Genomic DNA, 22165 nt, shown 5'->3' with positions numbered 1-22165 from the left:
GAGTGGGGGGTTGCAGCAGGGAGTGGGGGGAGTGGGAGAGAGAGAGGGCTCCCCCCTGTTCCCCGCTGCTACCCCCCGCGCCGCCCCCCGGCACCCCTCGAATCTTTTCACCCGAGTACTGAAGTACTCGAAAATCGCAGTGTTCGATCGAGTAATTATTTGAAACGAGTATGTTCGCTCATCTCTAGAAACTACACCTCTTAAGTAGAGATGAGCGAGCACCAAAATGCTCGGGTGCTCATTACTCGAACTGAACTTTTTGTAATGCTCGAGAACTCGTTTTGAGTAGCGAACCCCTTTAAAGTCAATGGGAGGCTCAAGCATTTTTCAAGGTGACTCATGCTCTGCATAGGGGAGGGTGTGTTATTCACCGGAAAACATCAGAAAGTGATGGAAACACCACAGAAATGGATAGGGAACAGCAGGGGCAGCATGCATGGATGTATCTGAGACTCCCAGGTCGCACTATTAAGCCAAATTGTGGGCAAGAGTCTGGTGATCACCTCCCCCTACCAATTTAGTTGGGCTAGACCATAATCAGCAAGGCACACGCGCTGGCACATCTTAGCTAAGCACCACACTAGGTGGAACGAAGGCCAATCACCGCCTGCGGGTGACACCACTGCCTCTTCTCCTGTGTTACATGCTGGCATTGCTGTCCAATCCCCCCCTTCCTAGGACGCAGGCATGAGCCTGCATCCACAGTGTACTGAAATTTTTCCCAGCGCAGCATCCAGCTGTCTTCATCCCAGACGGGGTAAGGCGTACCCCTTCACCTACTCAGTAGTCCACAGCATACTGAAATTTTTCCCAGCGCAGCATTCAGCTGTCCGCATGCCACACGGTCGTTTGATAGCCACACCGCTCTCATGTCTATTTATAAGTGCGTATTGGATGAGGAGGAACAGGCGACACACACTGCAGAGGGTTGGCAGGGCCTGGCAGCGACCCTCTTTGAAATTGTGGGCGATAGCCCACAATGCTAATGAGAATTACTGATAAATAGAGATGAGCGAACACCAAAATGTTCGGGTGCTCGTTATTCGGAACGAACTTCCCGCGATGCTCGAGGGTTCGTTTCGAACAACGAACCCCATTGAAGTCAATGGGCGACCAGAGCATTTTTGTATTTCGCCGATGCTCGCTAAGGTTTTCATGTGTGAAAATCTGGGCAATTCAACAAAGTGATGGGAACGACACAGCAACGGATAGGGCAGGCGAGGGGCTACATGTTGGGCTGCATCTCAAGTTCACAGGTCCCACTATTAAGCCACAATACCGGCAAGAGTGGGCCCCCCCCCATCCCAACAACTTTTACTTCTGAAAAGCCCTCATTAGCATGGCATACCTTTGCTAAGCACCACACTACCTCCAACAAAGCACAATCACTGCCTGCATGACACTCCACTGACACTTCTCCTGGGTTACATGCTGCCCAACCGCACCCCCTCCCCCCCACAGCGCACACCAAAGTGTCCCTGGGCAGCCTTCAGCTGCCCTCATGCCACACCACGCTCATGTCTATTTAGAATTGCGTCTGCCATGACGAGGGACCGCAGGCACACACTGCAGAGGTTGGCACGGCTAGGCAGCGACCCTCTTTAAAAGTGGCGGAGCGATAGCCCACAATGCTGTACAGAAGCAATGAGAAATAGAATCCTGTGCCACCGCCATCAGGAGCTGTACACGTGGGCATAGCAATGGGGAACCTATGTGCCACACACTATTCATTCTGTCAAGGTGTCTGCATGCCCCAGTCAGACCGGGCTTTTTAATTCATAGACACAGGCAGGTACAACTCCCTATTGTGAAGTCCCTGTCGACCCACAGCATGGGTGGCTCCCTGGAACCCACCGGCGGTACACAGAAATATCCCATTGCATTGCCCAACACAGCTGAGGTAGTAATGTCGTGTTTAATGCAGGTGGGCTTCGGCCCACACTGCATGCCCCAGTCTGACTGGGGTTCTTTATAAGTGTACAGATGTAGTAAAAACTCCGTGTGCACCTACAGCATGGGTGGGTGCCAGGAAGCCACCGGCGGTACATAGAAATATCCCATTGCATTGCCCAACACAGCTGAGGTAGTAATGTTGTGCTTAACCCTTTCCAATCCAATTTGTATATGGTTTTCCTAGGGGGCTTACTCTTTTTCTGCCGTTATACAACGGCGCTATATGCTGGCTAAAGCCAGTACTGCATGAGCTGACACGTAGGATAGGCTCCGACAGCAGAGAGGCTGGCAATATACAGTAAGAGAACCCCGACGGACGTCTACCAACAACGGAGCTGTACAGCCTTAAACCCTAATGTCTTCACAGGTCACACAGTGGACTGGAAAGGGTTAATGCAGGTGGGTTTCGGCCCACACTGCATGCCCCAGTCAGACTGGGTTTCTTTATAAGTGGAAACAGATGCATTTATAATTCCCTGTGGACCCACAGCATGGGTGGGTGCCAGGAAGCCACCAGCGGTACATAGAAATATCCCATTGCATTGCCCAACACAGCTGAGGTAGTTATGTCGTGCGTAATACAGGTGGGCTTCGGCCCACACTGCATGCCCCAGTCAGACTGGGGCTCTTTAGAAGTGTACAGATGTATTAAAAACTCCGTGTGCACCTACAGCATGGGTGGCTCCCTGGAACCCACCGGCGGTACATAAAAATATCCCATTGCATTGCCCAACACAGCTGAGGTAGTAATGTCGTGCTTAATGCAGGTGGGCTTCGGCCCACACTGCATGCCCCAGTCAGACTGGGGTTCTTTACAAGTGGACACATGTAGGTTAAACTCCCTGTGGACCCACTGCCTGGGTGGGTGCCAGGAAGCCACCGGCGGTACATAGAAATATCCCATTGCATTGCCCAACACAGCTGAGGTAGTAATGTCGTGCGTAATACAGGTGGGCTTCGGCCCACACTGCATGCCCCAGTCAGACTGGGGTTCTTTAGAAGTGTACAGATGTATTAAAAACTCCGTGTGCACCTACAGCATGGGTGGCTCCCTGGAACCCACCGGCGGTACATAAAAATATCCCATTGCATTGCCCAACACAGCTGAGGTAGTAATGTCGTGCTTAATGCAGGTGGGCTTCGGCCCACACTGCATGCCCCAGTCAGACTGGGGTTCTTTACAAGTGGACACATGTAGGTTAAACTCCCTGTGGACCCACTGCCTGGGTGGGTGCCAGGAAGCCACCGGCGGTACATAGAAATATCCCATTGCATTGCCCAACACAGCTGAGGTAGTAATGTCGTGCGTAATACAGGTGGGCTTCGGCCCACACTGCATGCCCCAGTCAGACGGGTTCTTTAGAAGTGTACAGATGTATTAAAAACTCAGTGTGCACCTACAGCATGGGTGGCTCCCTGGAACCCACCGGCGGTACATAAAAATATCCCATTGCATTGCCCAACACAGCTGAGGTAACGTCAGCTGTAATGCAGGTGGGCTAAAAATTAATTTGATTACACTGTAGGCGAGGGCCCACAAAAATTGCTGTATCAACAGTACTAATGTACATCCCAAAAATTTGCCATGGCTAGCCAAGAGGGCAGGTGAAACCCATTAATCGCTTTGGTTAATGTGGCTTAAGTGGTAACTAGGCCTGGAGGCAGCCCAGTGTAACGAAAAATTGGTTCAAGTTAAAGTTCCAATGCTTTTAAGCGCATTGAAACTTATAAAAATTGTTCTGAAAAATTATATGACTGAGCCTTGTGGCCCTAAGAAAAATTGCCCGTTCAGCGTGATTACGTGAGGTTTCAGGAGGAGGAGCAGGAGGAGGAGGAGGAGGAATATTAGACACAGATTGATGAAGCAGAAATGTCCCCGTTTTGGATGGTGAGAGAGAACGTAGCTTCCATCCGCGGGTGCAGCCTACGTATTGCTTACGTATCGCTGCTGTCCGCTGGTGGAGAACAGAAGTCTGGGGAAATCCAGCCTTTGTTCATCTTGATGAGTGTTAGCCTGTCGGCACTGTCGGTTGACAAGCGGCTACGCTTATCTGTGATGATTCCCCCAGCCGCACTAAACACCCTCTCCGACAAGACGCTAGCCGCAGGACAAGCAAGCACCTCCAGGGCATACAGCGCGAGTTCAGGCCACGTGTCCAGCTTCGACACCCAGTAGTTGTAGGGGGCAGAGGCGTCACCAAGGATGGTCGTGCGATCCGCTACGTACTCCCTCACCATCCTTTTACAGTGCTCCCGCCGACTCAGCCGTGACTGGGGAGCGGTGACACAGTCTTGGTGGGGAGCCATAAAGCTGGCCAGGCCCTTAAAGACTGTTGCTCTGCCTGGGATGTACATGCTGCTCGATCTACGCACATCCCCTGCTACCTTGCCCTCGGTACTGCGCCTTCTGCCACTAGCGCTGTCGGCTGGGAATTTTACCATCAGCTTGTCTGCAAGGGTCCTGTGGTATAGCAACACTCTCGAACCCCTTTCCTCTTCGGGAATCAGAGTGGGCAGGTTCTCCTTATACCGTGGATCGAGCAGTGTGTACACCCAGTAATCCGTCGTGGCCAGAATGCGTGCAACGCGAGGGTCACGAGAAAGGCATCCTAACATGAAGTCAGCCATGTGTGCCAGGGTACCTGTACGCAACACATGGCTGTCTTCACTAGGAAGATCACTTTCAGGATCCTCCTCCTCCTCCTCCTCCTCCTCAGGCCATACACGCTGAAAGGATGACAGGCAATCAGCCGGTGTACCGTCAGCAGCGGGCCAAGCTGTCTCTTCCCCCTCCTCCTCATCCTCCTCATGCTCCTCCTCCTCCTCCTGTACGCGCTGAGAAATAGACAGGAGGGTGCCCTGACTATCCAGCGGCATACTGTCTTCCCCCGCCCCCGTTTCCGAGCGCAAAGCAGCTGCCTTTATGGTTTGCAGGGAATTTCTCAAGATGCATAGCAGAGGAATGGTGACGCTAATGATTGTAGCATCGCCGCTCACCACCTGGGTAGACTCCTCAAAATTACCAAGGACATGGCAGATGTCTGCCAACCAGGCCCACTCTTCTGAAAGGAATTGAGGAGGCTGACTCCCACTGCGCCGCCCATGTTGGAGTTGGTATTCGACTATAGCTCTACGTTGTTCATAGAGCCTGGCCAACATGTGGAGCGTAGAGTTCCACCGTGTGGGCACGTCGCACAGCAGTCGGTGCACTGGCAGCTTAAAGTGATGTTGCAGGGTGCGCAGGGTGGCAGCGTCCGTGTGGGACTTGCGGAAATGTGCGCAGAGCCAGCGCGCCTTTACGAGCAGGTCTGACAAGCGTGGGTAGCTTTTCAGAAACCGCTGAACCACCAAATTAAAGACGTGGGCCAGGCATGGCACGTGCGTGAGGCTGCCGAGCTGCAGAGCCGCCACCAGGTTACGGCCGTTGTCACACACGACCATGCCCGGTTGGAGGCTCAGCGGCGCAAGCCAGCGGTCGGTCTGCTGTGTCAGACCCTGCAGCAGTTCGTGGGCCGTGTGCCTCTTATCGCCTAAGCTGAGTAGTTTCAGCACGGCCTGCTGACGCTTGCCCACCGCTGTGCTGCCACACCGCGCGACACCGACTGCTGGCGACATGCTGCTGCTAACACATCTTGATTGCGAGACAGAGGAGGAGGAGGAGGAGGGTGCTTTAGTGGAGGAAGCATACACCTCCGCAGATACCACCACCGAGCTGGGGCCCGCAATTCTGGGGGTGGGTAGGACGTGAGCGGTCCCAGGCTCTGACTCTGTCCCAGCCTCCACTAAATTCACCCAATGTGCCGTCAGGGAGATGTAGTGGCCCTGCCCGCCTGTGCTTGTCCACGTGTCCGTAGTTAAGTGGACCGTGGCAGTAACCGCGTTGGTGAGGGCGCGTACAATGTTGCGGGAGACGTGGTCGTGCAGGGCTGGGACGGCACATCGGGAAAAGTAGTGGCGACTGGGAACTGAGTAGCGCGGGGCCGCCGCCTCCATGATACTTTTGAAGGACTCCGTTTCCACAACCCTATACGGCAGCATCTCAAGGCTGATGAATTTTGCTATGCGGACGGTTAACGTTTGAGCGTGCGGGTGCGTGGCGGCGTACTTGCGCTTGCGCTCCAACAGTTGCGCAAGCGACGGCTGGACGGTGCGCTGAACTACACTGCTGGATGGGGCCGAGGACAGCGGAGGTGAGGGTGTGGGTGCAGGCCAGGAGACGGTAGTGCCTGTGTCCTGAGAGGGGGGTTGCATCTCAGTGGCAGGTTGGGGCACAGGGGGAGAGGCAGGGGTGCAAACCGGAGGCGCTGAACGGCCTTCGTCCCACCTTGCGGGGTGCTTGGCCATCATATGTCTGCGCATGGTGGTGGTGGTGAGGCTGTTGGTGTTGGCTCCCCGGCTGAGCTTTGCGCGACAAAGGTTGCACACCACTGTTCGTCGGTCGTCAGGCGTCTCTGTGAAAAACTGCCAGACCTTAGAGCACCTCGGCCTCTGCAGGGTGGCATGGCGCGAGGGGGCGCTTTGGGAAACACTTGGTGGATTATTCGGTCTGGCCCTGCCTCTACCCCTGGCCACCGCACTGCCTCTTGCAACCTGCCCTGCTGATGCCCTTGACTCCCCCTCTGAAGACCTGTCCTCCTGAGTAAGCGTTGCACACCAGGTGGGGTCAGTCACCTCATCGTCCTGCTGCTCTTCCTCCGAATCCTCTGTGCGCTGCTCCCTCGGACTTACTGCCCTTACTACTACCTCACTGCAAGACAACTGTGTCTGATCGTCATCGTCCTCCTCACCCACAGAAAGTTGTTGAGACAGTTGGCGGAAGTCCCCAGCCTCTTCCCCCGGACCCCGGGAACTTTCGAATGGTTGGGCATCAGTGACGATAAACTCCTCTGGTGGGAGAGGAACCGCTGCTGCCCAATCTAAGCAGGGGCCCGAGAACAGTTCCTGGGAGTGTTCCCGCTCCTGAGCAGGTGTTATTGTAGTGGAGTGAGGAGGCTGGGAGGAAGGAGGAGCAGCAGACAGAGGATTCGGATTGGCAGCAGTGGACGGCGCAGAACTGCGGGTAGACGATAGGTTGCTCGAAGCACTTTCTGCCATCCAGGACAGGACCTGCTCACACTGCTCATTTTCTAATAACCGTCTCCCGCGTGGACCCATTAATTGGGCGATGAATGTGGGGACGCCAGAAACGTGCCTCTCTCCTAATCGCGCAGCAGTCGGCTGCGACACACCGGGATCAGGAGCTCGGGCTGTGCCCACACCCTGACTTGGCCCTCCGCGTCCTCAGCCGCGTCCACGTCCTCTAGGCCTACCCCTACCCCTCAGCATGCTGTATTACCAGTGATTTGATTTCACAGGCAGGAAATAAATTGGCGCAAGACTGCAGGCCAAATATAATTTTTGCCCTTTTTGGAAAACGAAAGGCCCCACTGCCTCTAGTGAATGAATTATCTAAGTTTAATAACTGTGCTGTGTCCCTGCTAATGTGTCACAGAACGTGAGGGTAGCAGAGTTATTATAACTCTGGCAGAGCAGGTATTTTTTTTCCCAATTAAGGAAAGCAAATGGCGAAGCCAGCAGTAAAGCGTAGCTGGGTGCGTCTGATTTAGCAATGTTGTTCACGCAGCTCACACGTGTCCACAGCCCTTAGGACGGACAGAGGCTGGACAAATAGATTTGTTTTCAGTTTTTTTCCACCAAAAGGCAGCACTGCGTATATTCAATGAACATGAGAAGTTTAATAACTGTGCTGTGTCCCTGCTTATGTGTCACAGAACGTGAGGGTAGCAGAGTTATTATAACTCTGGCAGAGCAGGTATTTTTTTCCCAATTAAGGAAAGCAAATGGCGAAGCCAGCAGTAAAGCGTAGCTGGGTGCGTCTGATTTAGCAATGTTGTTCACGCAGCTCACACGTGTCCACAGCCCTTAGGACGGACAGAGGCTGGACAAATAGATTTGTTTTCAGTTTTTTTCCACCAAAAGGCAGCACTGCGTATATTCAATGAACATGAGAAGTTTAATAACTGTGCTGTGTCCCTGCTTATGTGTCACAGAACGTGAGGGTAGCAGAGTTATTATAACTCTGGCAGAGCAGGTATTTTTTTCCCAATTAAGGAAAGCAAATGGCGAAGCCAGCAGTAAAGCGTAGCTGGGTGCGTCTGATTTAGCAATGTTGTTCACGCAGCTCACACGTGTCCACAGCCCTTAGGACGGACAGAGGCTGGACAAATAGATTTGTTTTCAGTTTTTTTCCACCAAAAGGCAGCACTGCGTATATTCAATGAACATGAGAAGTTTAATAACTGTGCTGTGTCCCTGCTTATGTGTCACAGAACGTGAGGGTAGCAGAGTTATTATAACTCTGGCAGAGCAGGTATTTTTTTCCCAATTAAGGAAAGCAAATGGCGAAGCCAGCAGTAAAGCATAGCTGGGTGCGTCTGATTTTTACAGGTTGCAGACGCAGCTCACACGTGTCCACCGGCGTTAGGCCGGACAGAGGCAGGACAAATTTAATTATTTTCCGTTTTTTGGCACCAAAAGGCAGCACTGCGTATATTCAATGAATAACAACTGTGTTGTCGCCCTGCCTATACAATTCTTTCCCTGCAGTATCAATGGAGGGTGCAATGGTCTGCAGAGGCGATTTTGAGAAGCAAAAAAAAATGCAGCACAGCTAACAGCAGCCTGGACAGTACTGCACACGGATAAATATGGCCCTAGAAAGGACCGTTGAGGTTCTTGAAGGCTACACTCACTCCTAACACTCTCCCTGCCTATGCAGCACTTCTGTCCCTAATGCCGAGTGCAATGCTCTGCACTGCCGATTTTGAGAAAAAAAAAATTTGCCACTGCTAACAGCAGCCAACACACAGCTATCAGTGGCCCTAATAAGGACCTTTGGGGGGTCTTGAAGCCTACACTAACTACCAATTCTTTCCCTACAGCAGCTCCGGTACAAACAGCACTGTCCCTCATCTAACTCACCAGGCATCTGAGGCGAGCCGCGGGAGGGGCCGACTTTTATGTTCGGGTGACACCTGATCTTCCCAGCCACTCACAGCAGGGGGGTGGTATAGGGCTTGAACGTCACAGGGGGAAGTTGTAATGCCTTCCCTGTCTTTCAATTGGCCAGAAAAGCGCGCAAACGTCTCAGGGAAGTAAGTGAAAGTAACCAGAACACCGCATGGTGTTCGTTACGAATAACGAACATCCCGAACACCCTAATATTCGCACGAATATCCAGCTCGGACGAACGCGTTCGCTCATCTCTACTGATAAATTAACGTATGATCATAATTCCAATCCCATGCCACCTCCGTCACAAAATTTCATGAGCCACAAATGTGTGCATAAAGGGGACTCAGATGCCAGTACTTCTACACATCTCCACAATTCAACAACCCATTCTAAAACAAAAGATTTGTTTACCAAGAGTGCTGGTGCACCCTTGAAAGATTTGTTTTCCAAGATTTTTTGAGCAGCAACTCGTACTTGCTTAATGGGATTCAGGTGGCGGTACACCGACGGGCAAGCTACCGCCTGTCCCAGCCCCTGCCTCTCCCCGAGGGGCTTGTTAACCAGTGCCCCAGGAAAAGACAGCATGAACTGTAAAAAAATTAGTGGCCAAAGATGGACACCGCACTGGGATATGTTTCCGTACACTGTGCGACCCTTTTAAAATTGTGCTTCATAGCTGACAAATCGCAGACAAATTAATGTATGATTGTAAGTGCCATCCCATGTCACCTCTGTCGCAGCATTTCATTAGCCACAAATGCTAGCATATGGGGGACTCAGAGGCCAGTACCTCTACATTTTTAATGACGAAAACAACCCATTTTAACAAGAATACATTTTTTTAACCAAGATTGCAGGTGAGAACCTGAAAGATTTTTTGAGCGAGAGTGCAGGGTATTTGTTTACCAAGAGTATAGGCGAACCCCTGAAACATTTGTTTACCAAGAGTATAGGCAAACCCCTGAAACATTTGTGTACCAAGAGTATAGGTGTACCCCTGAAAGATTTGTTTACTCAGAGTACAGGTGAACCCCTGAAATATTTTTTTTAACATAGAGCTCACACTTGCTTAATGGGATCCACGTGGCGGTCCACCGACACGCAAGCTACCGCCTGTCCCAGCCCCTGCCTCTCCCCAAGGAACTTTTTAACCAGTGCCCCAGGGAAAGACAGCATGTACTATGAAGAAATTAGAGTAGCCAAACCAGGACAATTCATTCTGTCTCCGTGTCAGATAGCTGCACACTGTGCTGTGATACATTTGTGGACTCTGTGGGCGTTTGAAGCTGGAACCAGCACGTTTGCTGAACTCTAGTGGTGAACCTCTTCAAAATTGGGGGCGAGAATCTGGAGGCGGCCATCAGAAAAAATAGTTATGACTGAGCATGGAGGCAGCCCTCCGAAAAAAATAGTTTTTACCTAGCCTTTTGGCCCTCTGAAGAATTGGCTGTTCAGCGTGCTGAGATGCTGGTTTAGGAGGAGGAGGAGGAAAATCAGAGAAGGATAGACCAAGCTACTTCTACCCTTTTTGGGGGTGATAGAGGGTGCATGGTTCTCCAGTTTCAGCTTAAAGATACTTCATGTAAAGCTGCTTTCCACCGCTGGAGAAGAGACGTCTGGGGAAATCTAGGCTTTGTTCATCCTAATAAGTGCAAGCCGGTCGGCGCTGTCAGTTGACAGGTGGGTCCGCTTATCCGTGATAAGTCCCCCAGCAGTACTAAACCCCCTCTCTGATAACATGCTAGCAGCAGGGCAGGCCAGCACCTCCAAGGCTTAGAGCGCAAGTTCGTGCCACGTGTCCATCTTTGACACCCGATAGTTGTATGGAGCAGAGGGATCATGGAGGATGTTGGTACGGTTGGCTATGTACTCCCTCACCATTTTTTTACACTGTTCCCTCCTACTCAGCCTAGAAACAGTCTGGCTGGGGAGCCATAAAACTGGCAAATGCCTTGGAGAGTGTTCCCCTGCCTGCGCTGGACATGCTACTTGTTCCCCTCATCTCCTCTGATAGTTGGCCCACTGATCTACATCCTCTACCGCTAGCATTGTCAGATGGGAAGTTTAGTATCAGCTTTTCTACCAGGGCCTTGCGGTATTTCATCAATCTCATACTCCTTTCCTCTTTGGGAATGAGAGTGAAAAGTTCTCCTTATACCATGGGTCGAGAAGGGTGAACACCCAGTAATCCGTGTTGGCAAGAATGTGTCTAACACGAGGGTCACGGGAAAGGCAGCTTAACATGAAGTCAGCCATGTGTGCCAGAGTCCCAGTATGGAACAAATCGCTGTCCTCACTAGGAGGATGACTCTCAGTCTCCTCCTCTTCAGCCCAAACACACTGAAGAGATGTGGGGGAAGTAGCACGGGTACCCTCCTCCAATACCCTCTGAGAAACAGACCTAAGGGTGTTCTGGCTATCAAGCGATGTATTGTCATCCCCCATCTCCTGTTCTATCCACAAAGCATCGGCCTTAATGCTTAGCAGCAACCTTCTCAGCAGCCAAAGCAGCGGGATGGTTATACTGATAATGGCGGCATCACCGCTCACCATTTGTGTTGGCTCCTCAAAGTCTCCTCAGACATCCATGCCCACTCCTCTGTGAAGAAGTGCAGAGGCTGACTACCACTCCGACAGGCATGTTGCAGCTGGTATTCAGCAATGGCTCTACGCTGCTCGTAAACCCTGGCCAACATGCGCAAAATTGAATTCCAGCACGTGGAATCGTCACACAACAGTCAGTGAACTGGCAGCTGCAAGCGCTGTTGCAGTGTCCTGAGGGTGGCAGCATCTGTGGTGGACTTTCTGAAATGTGCGCACATGTGATACACCTTGCTGAGCAGCTCAGATAAATTGGGGCTGTTTTTAAGAAAGTGGTGAACCACCAGATTGAACATGTGGGCCAGGGATGACACATGTGTTAGTCTGCCAAGCTGCAGAGCCGCCACCAGGTTACGCCCATTGTCACAGGCGACCATGCCTGGTTGGAGGTTCAGCAGCGAAAGCCACAGATCTGTCTGCTCCATCAAACCCTGTAAGAGCTCTTGGGTGGTGTGCCTCTTGTCACCTAAGCTCCAGAGTTTCAGCACGGCCTGTTGACGCTTCCCCATGGCAGTGCTGCAGCGCCTGGAGCTACCAACTGAAGGTGACATGCTCACAGATGGTAATTGAGAGGTGGAGGAGGAGGGGGGGGGGTTGGAGGAGGTGGCATAATAAGCTGGAGAAACCATCACTGAAGTACGACCCGCAATCCTCGGTGTGGGTAGCACGTGAGCGGACCCAGGGTCAGACTCGGTCCCAGCCTCCACCAGGTTAACTCAATGTGCCATCAAGGAGATGTAGTGTCCCTACCCGCCAGCACTTGTCCACGTGTCGGTGGTTAAATGGACCTCAGTAACCACGTTGCTGAGGGCACGGTTGATATTCCGTGTCATGTGCTGGTGTAGGGCAGGGATGGCACAGTGGGAATAATAGTGGCGACTGGGGACCGAGTGACACATGAGGTTGTGCGAAGCCTCCGTTTCTACATGGCGGCATCCAGGCTCAGCAGTTTGGAGATTTGCAAGTTTAGCGATTGTGCATGCGGATGGGTGGCTACATATTTGCGCTTGCGCTCTAATGTTTTTTTTATGGACAGCTGAACTCTGGGCTGGGACACATTGGTGGAGGCAGTGGAATACCGTGCAGGTGAAGGGCTGGGTGCAGGGCGGGAGAAGCTCTTGCCTGCGATCTGGGAGGGGAATTGCATCTCAGTGCATGCGACACAGGGGAAGTGGTGTGACCCGCAGGCAGTGAATGGCCTTCATTCCACCTCATCGGGGGCTTAGCTATCATATGCCTGCGCATACTGGTGGTGGTCAAGCTGGTAGTGGTGGCTTCCCTCATGATCTTGGGGTGGCACAGGTTGCACACCAATGTTCGTCGGTCATCCGCACTCTCATTAAAAAGCCTCCAGACCCTTGAACACCTAGCCCTCTGCACGGGAGCTTGATGTGAGGAGGTTCTGTGGGGAACAGTTGGTGGATTACTTGTTCTGGCCCTTCTTCTCCCTCTGGCCACCCCACTGCCTCTTCCAACCTGTTCTGGTGCTGCAATTGCCTCCCCCTCTGAAGTGCTGTCTTCAGTAGGCTTACCAACCCAGGTTGGGTCAGTCACCTCATTATCCACCAGCCCTTCCTCTGAATCCTTAATCCCGCAGACTTGCTGCCCTAACACCCTCACTGACAGACAACTGTGTCTCATCATCATCATCATCATCAAATACCTCTTGAGACACTACTTGCAAGTCCCCACCCTCATCACCCTGAGACTGTGAAAGGTCCAAATTTTGGGCATCAGTCACGACAAACTCCTCAGGTGGCTCATAAACCATTGTTTGCGACTCAGGGAAGGGACCTGAGAACAGTTCCTGTGAGTGTGCCTGTTCTGAATCTCTCCTTTTCCTGGAGTGACGAGGCTGGGAAGAAAGAGGATCAGCGTGAGGATTCACAGGTCCAGTCCCTTGGCTAGCGTGAGTTGACTGCGTAGAACACTGGGTGGTGGATAAATTACTGGACGCGTTACCACTATCCACGTCATCACATAATCGCACTGTTGTGGTTTTATACTGCAACTGTGAGATGAAGCTAGTTAGTGTAGATACGTGGCATTCTACTTCTCCCTCAGCAGCAGGCACTGTTTCACCCCGCCGAGGACCTCGGCCTCTGCCCACACCCTCATTCGGACGCCCACATTCACGCCCCTTACCCATAGTCTTGATCATGTTGTATAATGCACTGCGTCAAAATGCTAGGCAAACTGCGAGGTATTTTGCGTATGCTTTAAGCCAAAAATAGACTGAGAAAAATCTGTACATTCTTGTTATAGAGTGTGGATAGACAGAACACACACTGGGGTATTTTGTGTATACTATAGTAAAAAATATACTGGGAAAAATCTGTACAGTCTTGTACAAAAACAAATAAAAAAATGAAAAATGAGAGTTTTGTTAGTTCCTATATAGTCTGTGTACACCACTAGCAGTATACTGTATAGAACCGGTAACAGTATGCAGTATACAGCCGGGATGCTTGTGAATGCTTTGTGCGGACTACTGGTCCCAGGCAGCCAAAGTGCTGATGCACAAAAGTGGAGTTGCAGTTCTAAAAATGACTGTTGGGTTCTTTGAAAATGGATCCCTCTGTCCCTCTCTAATCTGATCTTCTCTTATGCTGCCTGCAGCTAGGCCTGCACCCAGCAACAAGCAGTGAGCGACACGGCCCAGCGCAGACCAGCAGCAGCCACCCCAGCGAGACCAGGTCATCCATTCAAGGCTGGTAGTGTGTCTCAGGTGGGATCTGATTACTTGAACACACATGTAGTAAACACCACAGATGTAATACATATATTTATATGTGATACAACATATTTTTATTTTACAGTAAAGTTTAAAGGGGTTGCACCAAATTTCCATTTGGCAGTAAAGTTACCGAAATCATGATAACATTTTACTTGCACAATTAATGCACATTCACTAACCTCCTCGGTTTGTTCCCTTCCCACTTTTTTTTATACCCCCACTTAGAGGCGTAACTTGAAGCTCCCGGGCCCCGATGCAAAACTTGTAACAGGGCCCCCAACTATAATGCTTTACTCATAGTACTGGATTCCCTATATGGAGATGAGAGGCCTTATGGGCCCCCTAAGGCTCCTGGGCCCGGGTGCAACCGCACCCCCTGCATCCTCTATAGTTACACCCCTGTCCCCACTGCTCTAGCATCGCTGTCCCTTTAAAAAACTTCTGTGAGTTGTCGTGGAGCAATTAGCTACTAGAAACAACTCCCATGAGCACACTGTGACCTTGTGTGTGCGGGGCTCCTCCCACCAGACTCCTCTTGCTGCATGAGCGCCTATGTCCATCAGTAAAATAATACAGAAATGTTGTGTCTGTCATTTTATTTATGCTTCTGCATCTCTTTTCATACTGGTGCTCCCATACGTGTACAGGAAGTAGATATATATTCTACATTAACAAATAATACTAAAATGCCTAAAAATAATCCAGGTTTAAAGATACTGAATTTGAATTGCCATAAGCAAAATTAACCCTTTGGTATTAATTCTCAATAAAATGTAAACCTTTATTACAATGTAGACGGACAAACACCTATATTTAAAAACCCAGCCTGCAAAGGTCAGTCCATAAACATGGCAGTATCAAGACTGCTTCCATATAATCTAATAGTTTGGTAACTGAAGTCATCTATGGAGGATGGCCAATCCTATATTCGTAGTATAGATAAACTTTCTGACCATCAGGGACTGATCTCTAAAAACTAGCTGTATAACTCCTAATAGTAAAGCTTCAACATGTTTCGCTATCTAAACAGCATCATCAGGGAGACAAGGTGTTAGCTATAGCTGATGATGCTGTTTAGACAGTGAAACATGTTGGAGCTTTACTATTAGGAGTTATACAGCTAGTTTTTAGATATCAGTCTCTGATAGTAGAGGTAAACTTTCTGACTGACTAAGAATATAGGATTGGCCATCCTCCATAGATGACTTCAGTTACCAAACTATTAGATTATATGGAAGTAGTCTTGATACTGCCATGTTTATGGACTGACCTTTGCAGACTGGGTTTTTAGATATAGGTGTTTGTCCGTCTACGTTATAATAAATGCATTACTGAAAACGGCCATTAGTTACTGAGTGAGGAGTGCATGTAGATGCATCCTCTCACCATGCAGGTAGCTGACTACCAAAAGCAGCGAATTACACCTGTGCAGGACACTGATGAGACAGCCACTCACACTGCCTCTTGATATAGAGGGGGGTGGCTGCTTGGCGTATACTCCCACACATAGTGGGAGTATACGCCAAGCAGCCACCCCCTTCTATATCAAGAGGCAGTGTGAGTGGGTGTCTCATCAGTGTCCTGCACAGGTGTAATTCGCTCCTCCATTTGGTAGTCAGCTACCTGCATGGTGAGAGGATGCATCTACATGCACTCCTCACTCAGTAAGTAATGGCTGTTTTCTGTGATTGTTTTTAATTTTTTTATATTTTCCCTTCTGTGATGCATTTATATTAGTGTAGGGACCCACTACAACGCAAGGAACCGTGAAGTGGTTAGTGGGCTCATGTATCTTGGCCAAAATCCAACCAATGCCTTGTATTTATTATCTATCATTCACGCGCAGCGTGGCTTTAAGACTCCAGGGGAAGCCCAAGGTGGCAGTACCAACGTGGTTCATTGATGGAAGTGCAGGGCAACCCGCCGAACTATTATGGCATCAATAATAGGTTGCTGGTCTGCATAGTGAACTACATATATCAGAATGGTCTGGTACTTTGTATCCACTATGTGTGGGAGTATATGCCAGTAAACCACCCCCCTCTATATTAAGAGGCAGTGTGAGTGGCTGTCGAATCGGTGTCCTGCACAGGTATAATTCGCTCCTCCATTTAGTAGTCAGCTACCTGCATGGTGAGAGGATGCATCTATATGCACTCCTCACTCAGTAAGTAATGGCCTTTTTCTGTGATTGTACGTTATAATGAAGGTTTATATTTTATTGAGAATACCAAAGGGTTAATATTGCTTATGCCAATTCAAATTCAGTATATTCTACATTGTGAACATGAGCATGGCATTTCCTCTGTGTGAAATCTTAAATGTTCCACAAGAACCGACTTCTGGTTAAAGCGTTTTCGACATTGTTAACATGAGTATGGCTTCTCCTCTGTGTGCCTTTTTATATGTTCTACAAGACTTGATTTCTATGTAAAACCTTTTTACTACATTTGAGAAAAGGCTAATGCTTCTCCACTGTGTGAGCTCTCTGATGCCTAACAAGATATGATTTTTGGCAAAAACATTTGCCACATTCTGAGCATGAAAATGGCTTCTCCCCTGTGTGAGTTCTCTGATGCCTAACAAGATCTGATTTTTGGCTAAAACATTTTCCACATTCTGAGCATGAAAATGGCTTTTCTCCTGTGTGGCTTTTTAGATGGCCCAAAAGATTTGATTGCCAACTAAAACATTTCTCACATTCGGGACATGAAAATGGCTTCTCCCCTGTGTGAACTCTCTGATGTTGAAGAAGAACTGATTTCTTACTAAAACTTTTCCCACATTCTGAACATGAAAATGGCTTCTCCTCTGTGTGAGATCTCAGATGAATAATCAAGTACGATTTTTGGCTAAAATATTTTCCACATTCTGAACATAAAAATGGCTTCTCCCCTGTGTGAGTTCTCTGATGTCTAAGAAGAGTCGATTTCTGGTTAAAACTTTTCCCACAGACTGAACATGAAAATGGCTTCTCCTCTATGTGAGTTCTCAGATGTCCCACAAGATTTGATTTTTCCCAAAAACATTTCCCACATTCTGAACATGAAAATGTCTTCTCCTCTGTGTGAGTTCTTAGATGCCCCGCAAGCGTTGCTTTCTGTTTAAAACATTTTCCACAGACTGAACATAAAAATGGCTTTTCTCCGGTGTGGCTTTTTAGATGTTCCACAAGATATGATCTGCAACTAAAACATTTCCCACATTCAGGACATGAAAACGGTTTCTCTCCTGTGTGAATACTCCGATGCTTAAGAAGAATTGATTTCTGACTAAAACGTTTCTCACATTCTGAACATGAAAATGGCTTCTCCCCTGTGTGAGTTCTTTGATGCTTAACAAGATAAGATTTCAGGTTAAAACTTTTCCCACAGACTGAACATGAAAATGGCTTCTCCCCTGTGTGAATTCTTAGATGCCCCACCAGACTTACTTTGTGTTTAAAACATTTGTCACATTGTGAACATGAAAATCGCCTTTCATTGCTAGGATTCCTGTTTTGAAAAGAAAGTTTAGATTTCCTTTTAATCTGCTTCCCGCATTGAAATAGTTCCCCTTGTCCATGAACAGGTCTATGTTTGTTAATCAGTGATTGGTTAGATGAAGGTTGATTGTGACCAGGGGCATCGGAGAATAGCTCGCTTGTCTGAAGCACTAAGGGTTCATTAGGAGTTATTGAACTTATTTGTGTGGTGTAGTCTTCTTCTTCCTGATATAGAGATACATTGAGATGTCCAGGGGAGCCTCTTATCCAATCTGCACCTGGAAAAGAAAGCAAAAACTTTATATTTTCCAAAACTAAACAATTGAGTTTTTATTAAACAATGAAGCTTTATTAAGACAATAGAAAGCAAGCAAGGAAATATGTATAAAGGAAAGTTGGTTTGCAAGAAAGCAGGCTAACATAGGATTTAAGTAAGGCTGCCTGTCCACGGGTGATTTTTCACTGTGCTTCCCGTGGTGATAATCCGGCAGCAGGGAACGCAGTGAACGCTTTCCATAGACTACTTTGGAAAGCACAGCCCCACTGTCCATGAGTGGAGAATCATAGCGATCCTCTATCAGCTCTCCCGGGTGGCGGCTCGCGCACAGGGATCGGATGCTGGATATATCTCTCTATCTCATATCTATCTTTCTCTCTCATATCTATCTCTTTCTCTCATATCTCTCGCTCTCATATCGCTCTCTCTCATATCGCTCTCTCATATCTCTCTCTCACATATCTCTCTCATATCTATTTCCCTCTCATATCTCTCTCTCTTTCTTTCTCTCTCATATCTCTCTCTCTCTCTCATATCTATCTCATATCTCTCTCATATCTATCTATCTCTCATATCTATCTCTCTCTCTCTCTCCCATATCTATCGCTCTCTCATATCTCTCTCTCATATCTATCTCTTTCTCTCATATCTATCTCTCATATCTCTCTCTCATATCTATCTCTCATATCTATCTATCTATCTATCTATCTATCTCTCTCATATCTCTCTTTCTGTCTCTCATATCTCTCTCTCTCATATTTCTATCGCTCTCTCATATCTCGCTCTCTCATATCTATCTCTCTTATATCTATCTCTCTCTTTCTCATATCTATCTCTCTCTTATATCTCTCTTATCTCTCTCTCTCTCTCATATATCTCTCTCCCTCTCATATCTATCTATCTCTCTCACTCATATCTATCTATCTCTCTCACTCATATCTCTCTCATATCTCTCTCTCTCATATCTCTCTCTCTCATATCTATTTCTCCCTCTCATATCTATCTATCTCTCTCTCCCCTATCTCTCTCTCATATCTATCTCTATCTCATATCTCTCTCTCATATCTATCTCTCCCTCATCTCTCTCTCTTATCTCTCTCTCTCATATATCTCTCTCTCTCTCATATCTCTCTCTCATATCTCTCTCTCTCTCATATGTCTTTCTCTCATATCGCTCTCTTAAATCTCTTTCTTAAATCTCTTTCTTAAATCTCTCATATCTATCTCTCACTCTCATATCTCTCTCTCTCTCTCTCATATCTATCTATCTTTCTCATATCTCTCTCTCCCATATCCGGTTTTATATATTGATGTGTTGATAAGAATAGATGAGTCACCCTTTGGGTGGCTATATTGGATCCGGTATTTGGGGATTGACTATTAGTTGTGCTATTAGCAGTGTGTTTTTTCCATGCTTAGATGCTGCTTGTTTTTCCCAGGTGCTATGATAACTCTGCGGTTTGTGTAATACATGCACTATACTACACCCCGTTAGTATCTTTAGCCCACTTTATATCATCATCTAAATTTACACAGTGGCAGATATCGCCCGATTAAGGTTTTCCAGCTCTGCTGCATCTGGTCAGCTGACCGGAACAGATGAGGCTTGATAGCTGCTGTGCAGAAGCACTGTGTTAACGCGGTGACTGACACATTCGGATGGGTGACGCCCCTATTCTGATGCGATAGGTCAGCTGATCAGGACGGCTGGGTCAGCTGATGCGTCATGTGACGCGGGTGAGTGACATCATCATGGTGCGCGGCGCTGTTTTGCCGACACTGACCTAAGGAGGTACTGATGCTGGAGGACTTTGCTATGCAGCTGAGTGGGGGAACATGCGATAGGCTCCCTTGATACACCTGTAAGTAGGTTTCAATTAACTGTGGGTGTGCACTTTTGTGGTGATTGGTTGTTGACACTATTTAATGTGACCAGGGTTGCCTGTGGTATATGCCTGAGAAAGGCCATAGACACTTTGGTCGAAACGTCGTCTTTCATGTGGACTACGATTAAAGAAATGTATTTTGTCATTTAAACGACTGGTAAGGAGATTGATTCCTACGTGCTGCCTCTCATCGTGTCTCTCCCATATCTCTCTCTCTCTCTCATATCTCTCTCTCTCTCATATCTCTCTCTCTCTCATATCTCTCTCATATCTCTCTCTCTCTCATATCTCTCTCATATCTCTCTCTCTCATATCTCTCTCTCTCTCATATCTCTCTCTCTCTCTCATATCTCTCTCTCTCTCTCATATCTCTCTCTCTCTCTCATATCTCTATCTCTCTCTCATATCTCTCTCTCTCTCTCATATCTCTCTCTCTCTCTCTCTCTCATATCTCTCTCTCTCTCATATCTCTCTCTCTCTCTCTCATATCTCTCTCTCTCTCTCTCATATCTCTCTCTCTCTCTCTCATATCTCTCTCTCTCTCTCTCATATCTCTCTCTCTCTCTCTCTCTCATATCTCTCTCTCTCTCTCTCATATCTCTCTCATATCTCTCTCTCTCATATCTCTCTCTCTCTCATATCTCTCTCTCTCTCATATCTCTCTCTCTCTCATATCTCTCTCTCTCTCATATCTCTCTCTCTCTCATATCTCTCTCTCTCTCATATCTCTCTCTCTCTCTCATATCTCTCTCTCTTATATATCTCTCTCTCTCTCATATAGCTAATACCACACTGTATGGAGATATTCATCCAAAAAATGAGCAATTTTAAAGCAAAGCAGTCAGATGAACACAAAAACAGTCCCGAAATTAAATTCAAGGACTGGCATCATGAATAAGACAACATCCTCACTCTCTATACCCCTGTCATCTCCTACAATTAGGATTGCCACCTTTGTCATGAAAAAATACCAACCATTGTAAAAAAAAGGGCATGGCATATTATTTGACCTCTGGCCACCCGGTGGCCTCTAGTGATCGCAGCCTCGCTGGCTGCTGCATCACTTGACACAGTGGCCCCAGTTGAAATAGCGATCCCCACAGTGGCCTCAGTAGAAATAGCAAATTACATGTTGGCTGGCAACCCTATCTGCAATATCAGAGGGTGAGAGCCCACTGCGCGGCGAAGGAACAATGGTGGATTAGAAAAAAACTGGCAATCAAGGTGGCAAAGTTATCATCCCCTGATATTCAGGAAACATTAGTGAATACAGTCGCAGGTTCATTACGTCATCTTCAAGAGGTGATGACGCAACACGGCAGCCACCTAGATGCCTTAGAGCAGGAAATTAAGAATATGTCATTAGAATATAATTCAACATGCCAGCATGTAGAGAACCTCAAGGGAGATAACCAAAAACTTTGGGACCGTATGGAAGACCTGGAAAATAGATCCAGACGAAACAATCTACGTATTATAGGAGTTCCTGAGACATATTTGCCAAAGGGCTTACACCAGCTATGCAATCTCATGTTTCCCAATGCACTTGGTGTTTTCACACCTGCAAACCGGAGCGTGCGCACCGCTTAGGTCCGGATACCAGAGTCTCAATGGATAACTCCTGTATAAAAATGTGACCTAGCCCAATTATAGTAAAATATTTAGACTACACCGATAAATCATTAATTCTTCAAAACTTCAAAGGCCGATGGAACGCGCTGGAGATCGGGGGATATAAAATCTTAATTTTTGCGGATTTCTCTGCAGAGATCCAACGTAAACGAAAGGCCTTTTCAGCAATTTGTTCGGCGTTATATAGGAAACAACTTAAATTTGCACTGATGTATCTGGCGGTCCTGAAAGTATACAAAAGAGATGGCATTACACTAACTTTCCATGACCCAGAAAAGGCAGAGAATGAACTTCGCCTGACATCGCCTCAAATCTCACCGACCCGCCAAGGAGATGAACATCATCGAGAGAGCACTACAGATGACAGACAGGGAGCCAATCCAAGCCCTTCGGTAGCACCAAAAGAGCAATGCCGAAAGCCTGCGGATACACCAACATCAAAGGCTTGAAGATCAGTGAGGAGAGTTTAAATATGGGGAATGGAGTTGCAAGTTTATCTTTAACAAGGACTGTAAAGAGACACTAGAAGAAGCATTTATGATTTACATGTCCTTTTTAGTTGTTTTTATCGTAAGGAATGG

At 48.1% G+C, this 22165-nt stretch overlaps 1 pseudogene; it reads right to left on the bottom strand.

The window, feature by feature from the left end:
• The window catches only part of LOC136620113 (zinc finger protein 850-like), a 95708-nt pseudogene that overhangs the window by 56994 nt on the left and 16549 nt on the right, over positions 1-22165 (bottom strand).

Source organism: Eleutherodactylus coqui, chromosome 3, assembly GCF_035609145.1.
Source record: "Eleutherodactylus coqui strain aEleCoq1 chromosome 3, aEleCoq1.hap1, whole genome shotgun sequence".
Lineage (NCBI taxonomy): Eukaryota > Metazoa > Chordata > Amphibia > Anura > Eleutherodactylidae > Eleutherodactylus > Eleutherodactylus coqui.
Note: the sequence above shows the minus strand (reverse complement) of the source record. Positions and strands in the feature narration are given on the sequence as shown.